Genomic DNA, 5704 nt, shown 5'->3' with positions numbered 1-5704 from the left:
GGTAGAATTGCCAAACCCATGTCATAATGAGGATTTCCTTATTAAATAAGGTAACTACCCCCACAACTCAATTTCTTTTCTTTTCTACTCTCTTCAAGGTTCCTCTGCACTCTAAGAATGTATAGTAGTCTTCATATGGGCAACTCCAACCAAGAAACTATCACGGTTTTTGCAAACTATTGATTCACAATTTTTTTTATTGCATATGACAACAATTAATATGTTGATTCACAACTTCTCCAAGACAAGGAAGGAATCAATATAAGGTGCCTACTTAATGGGAGGTAAATCTAAAACTTCCATGTGACCTTTAAATTCTCTCAAACTTTATACAATAAAAGTATGCAACTATTGTGATTAACAATTCTAAAAACTACAAATAATCTCCTACTCAACTTGTAAATACAAAGAACCGTATTACTAACTCATGATGTTAGGTATCTATTGCATTCATATTGATCCATGCCTTCAATAACCTTCAAAAGGAATTTTATTAATCACCAAAGCCACAACATAGTAAGGAAGAACATAAGGATGTTAAAAAATATTAGAACATGCAGATTTCCAAAAAATAGAATTGTATTATACAAAGTTATCCGTCATAATCTGCATGTTTATATTGCAGCTCTTCTCCTTCTCTATATTATTTTTCCAAATTAGATTAAATTTATTTATATCAACAAACAAGTGCTTTCACCATCCTAAGAAGTTCAAACAAGATGAAGGAATGTTCACCTTCTACACATTGTCAATTTTGCAATGAACTATTGACAACATTTCTTGGCAACTTTTTATATTTTTTCCACATTTTTCATTTGAAGTTATAATATACTTTCCTAGGTACCTTAAAAGGTTTATCATCATATTATGACATATTAACACTATATTAAACTACTTCTTATGCCCTTATATGGAATTTTCCATTTTTTATGAACTTAGACTTCCTTTGACTAATATATTGCTTAACATAAGAACTTGATTAACATGACCTTAATTGAACACTTACTAATATAAAATGAAATTACTAAATCCCTATGATAACATGATATAAAAACCTACTAATAATGACCCACAATTTCATGGAAGATGGTCAAAGTGCCCTACACCATAAGCTCATTACTAAAGATCAACAATAGGCCACTGACGGTGAAATGTTTGCACTTCTGGTAGGTTTAAAGGATGATTTATTTTCTAATATTTCTTATTATTTGACTTATTGCAAATATCTCGAGCATCTAACTAGGAAAGAAAATAAATCTTTGAAATTAAAATCTGCCAAATTTTTGATAGTAGATGATGTGCTTTACAAAAGGGACCTAGATGGTATGTTCTTATGATGTGTTGATAAAGACCAACAAGAGAAGTTACTCCAGGCATTTTATAATGAAGCAAGTCAGGGACATTATTCATCAATGATCATTTCTTTTAAGATTCTCTAGAATGGGTACTACTGACCAGGTATGTTTGGTGATGCATATAAATGGGTAGGACAATGTGAAAAATGCAAACTATTTTCTAGTAAACCTATGTTGATCGCATTCCCTCTAAGACCCATGGTGAGAAAAGAACCTTTTAGGAATTAGGGTCTCAACTTTATTGGACCACTTAATCCTACCTCTAGCACAAGACATACTCATATTCTAACTGGTACATATTATTTCACTAAGTGGGTGGAACCAGTACTAGTGAAGAAAACTACATTTGAAGTGGTTCATCAATTTCTAAAGATAGCATCTTGATCATATTTGGTGTCCCAAAATTTTTTTTAACTAATAATGAAAAAAATTTATCCTCACAAGAACTACAACTTTTCTACTACGACAATGGAATAAGGCTCTCACATGCTTCTGACTACTTTCTGCATGGAAATGGTGAAGCAAAGTCCTCTAATAAGAATCCTATTTCTATTATGAGAAATTTAATCAATGATAATTCTAAAGACTAGAAAAAAATAATATATGAATCCTTATGGGTAGATTGCACCATGCCAAAGAGAGGAGTTGGCTTATGGTGTAGAGGCCTGGCTATCACTTTCACTTGAATTAGAAGTAGCTAATCTTTGAAAGATTTTAGAAGATGCTAACTTTAAGGAATCTCTAGACAAAAGAATCTATTATACGATGAAGGAAAAAGGTGGTCAAACACATTACCAAACACCAAATGTGAGTGAAGAAATTTTTTTATCGTAGAGCTAGGCCAAGGAAATTCATGGAGGGTGATGAGGTGTTTCTCTGGGATAAGCGAAGAGAACCAAAGGGTGCTCATGGAAAATTTCAATCTCTATGGAAAGGCCCCTTTGAAATCAGTAGAGTTCTTGGTCCCAATTCCTTCAGGCATCCTTATTTGGATGGAATAGACCTTCCCCTATCTTATAATGGGTAGGATCTTAAGCTTTATCATCTTTGAAGTTTTTCTTTTCTTTTTCCTATCTGTATATGTGTTTTGTTGTTTTTCTAGTTAGTTTTCTTCTTATTTGGTTTTCATTCCTCCTTCTACCTTTTTGTTTTGTTTAGTCTTCTTTTGTGAAACCAAATATGTTGAATTCATTTTGAGTCCCTGATGGTCTGAATCCCCAGTCATAGCTAGTTTTTACCCATGTAAAAGCCCCATACATGTTGCTCAAAGTTTTGATGACTTTTCCTTTCATACATATTTTTTGAACTTGAACCTTGAAGTAATTAAGTTCAAATTTTAATGTTCATCTTTTCTTTTTCTATTGGTTCAGTTGTTCAAATCTTTTTATTTCCTTTCCTTGAATTTGAACTCCAAACTAATTGAGTTCAAATTTCAATGTTCATGTTTGTTTCCCATGATCATATGTTTGTCCAAGTTCAGTGTCATTAGAGTTATTTGTCAAATTCTAGTCATCTTTGAAATTGAACTTTGGGTAATCATTTGTTCAAGTTCATAATTCATCAGTCACATTTTCCTTCCTGAAGACAATCTTGTTTTCATATGCTAGAATCCCTATAGTTTGAATAGAAAGGATTTTTCTCAACCTTTGTTTGAATTATGTCCTACATTCTCACATGTTCCCCAATTAGAAGATTTTTGGGCTGCTTGTGATGATTATGAATTTAAGAAGACATTGTGGTCCAAGATCACTTTGAAATAGATAAAGGAATTTAAACTTCATATGAGTATAAAAGGTGCAAAGGAAGACAAAGATGAGGAAGTAGTTGATCCTTTCTATATAGCCCGAGTTGAAGCCTTTTATTTTCCAAAAATAAATCAAGATTCCCTTGAGGAGGATGACTTGTAGATAAGGACAGACCCAGTTATTGAGAGGACTAAGATTTGGTTAAAAGAGAAAAGGAAGTCTAAGATGAGAGATTTACAGAAAGCCCCATGAGAAAATCTACTAAGATCCAGTTCACTTCTGCCTATTCATAATACTCATAAAAGTGTCATCTTTTCCTCTGTAACTATTCTAAACCATGAAGCTAAAGTTGAACCCAAATTTTAAAGTTTGGTTCAACCTTCAAGACCAGCAAGGCAGACCCACTCTCACACTAAGAAAGAAAAATCCAAAAGAGCTACTACAAAAGGTACTAATACTGATCCAATTGAAGTGGAGATTGTGTCTAAATCATCTGGAGAGAGAGAGTTCAAGAAGTCATAAATCAAGGTGATCAGCAACCATCAGGTGATGTCAACATTCCAAACTTAATGATCACTAGCATTGGTTCCCCTATTTTACAAATCCCTCCATCCAAGGGAACTTCTTCAACACCAAATTGGTTTGAATTATCATTGAACAAGAAAAGAAGTATAGTGCTAGCAAGCATCTCAGTGGAAGGCATGGTTGGAAAGTGTCTAGGAAAATGCCTAAAATCAAAAGGCCAAAGATGGAAACCATCCTAGGGGTTGATGAGAAGATAGGATATTGGGTTGCCAATGTGTTTAAACTATTGAATGTAGGACATGCTAGGGTTAGTAGTCACATTTGGAAAAATAGAAGGAGAAGAAAGAGATGCAATAATCTACCTATCTTCTAGCAAAATGCATCCATACCTTACAGAATGTAGAAGTTGAATGCCAACCTCAAGCTATTTCACTAGTCGATGTAACTTCTCTAGCTAACCACAATTTATCAACCTAGTCAAAAGAGATAGATCATTCTCTTGGGAATTTAATGAATGGATTAAATTGGTGGTTTCCTATGAAGTTATCTACATTACTTTCTTAGCCAAGACAAAGGTGAAAGTTGAACAAATGATGGCTAATTTGGAATCAAAACTTAGCGCGTGGTCTAAAGAAAAGAACAAATTGGATGATGTTGTAGCTCACATCACATAAGCTCAAGAGTTTGGGGAGGATAATTTTATGATAGAAAAATAGAACTATGGCATTGACATAGACTTCTTGTATGTCTTTAGAACCAATCTAGAGTGGAGAAACATGGTCATGGAGTAATGCTTAGAAGAGTGTTCAGAACTGGTTAAAGAGCTTGATTTTCTGAAGCAGATCCTAGATAATGATGTGAAGTGCATTGATGTCAAAATATTAGGCTACGATTTTGCTAGGATAAGCTATGAGATCTAAAAGACACCAAAGACGTCACTGATGTGAACTTCACCGTCACTGCTTGAACAGATTTGATGATCATAATTAGTGATGATCATCTGATTATGCAAAATAAGATGCCAAAGCATGCTCACTAAGTCATCACCATCTGGAAGCTGAGGACAAAAAAAATAGGAATTCTACAACAAAAAGAGATAGTTGATTTTGAGGTCGCCTACAAAGTGTGAAAAGATGCAGGAGGCAACACATCTTTTGGGCAAGGATGGCCATAAATTCTTGTCAATGCTACCACTGATTAACCTAGGACTAAGACTTCGACCTTTTAATATTTTAGATTCCTAAGTTAGTTTCTTTCCAATTCTATGATTAGCTTTATCAACTCTATCTAGATTTAGTTTCATAATTATTTTTAAGAGCCTTGCATGGTTAAATTTTGTATGACTTTTAATGTCTTTGGTATCGATACTCTAGTAATGCTTCTATAAGAACTTAATTTGTTAAGGTAGGTTTAGACTGAACCATTTTTTCATGCTATTAATGGGATTAAAGGAATAGAAATATAAATCTTTTTGGTTCATGTGATAAATTGTTTGTTACTTAAAATTATATGGTTTTGGTAATCTTTATTTGTTTCTTATGTAATGATTTCTTGATTGTGATAAATGATTGTGTGTTCTATTTTGTAAATGGTTCTAAATTTATCTCATTGAGTTGAATCAATCACTTTTTGTTTGAAATACATAATATCCATTTGATAAAGTTGTTTGGCTTGATACTAAACTAACAACAATTTCACAATACTTTTACATTGATATGGAAAAGTATTTTTACATCCTTAGTTCTTTCTAGTAAAAAGATCCCATGTTCAATTCTTTTTAAATAAAGGAAATTATTATTCATTATTTAAGGAGGCAGTTGTGCCTCAAAACACAAAGAGTTCAATCAAAAGAACTCAATTATGGTGGAATATTTTCTTATTATTCATTTTTCATATCACATTTGTAATAACGATAAATATTTACTAACACAAAGAATGTCAATTTGGAAAATAGATAGGGAGAACTTTCAAGCATAAATAACAATCTACTATAAGACTATTGGAATTGGTGCACCCTAATCTATGTGAACCAACCAAAATAAAAAGTTAAATTAATGTATCAGTACTTTATGTTCTTGA

Source organism: Cupressus sempervirens, chromosome 7, assembly GCF_028749045.1.
Source record: "Cupressus sempervirens isolate cs-2001-9-10 chromosome 7, ASM2874904v1, whole genome shotgun sequence".
NCBI lineage: Eukaryota > Viridiplantae > Streptophyta > Pinopsida > Cupressales > Cupressaceae > Cupressus > Cupressus sempervirens.
Note: the sequence above shows the minus strand (reverse complement) of the source record.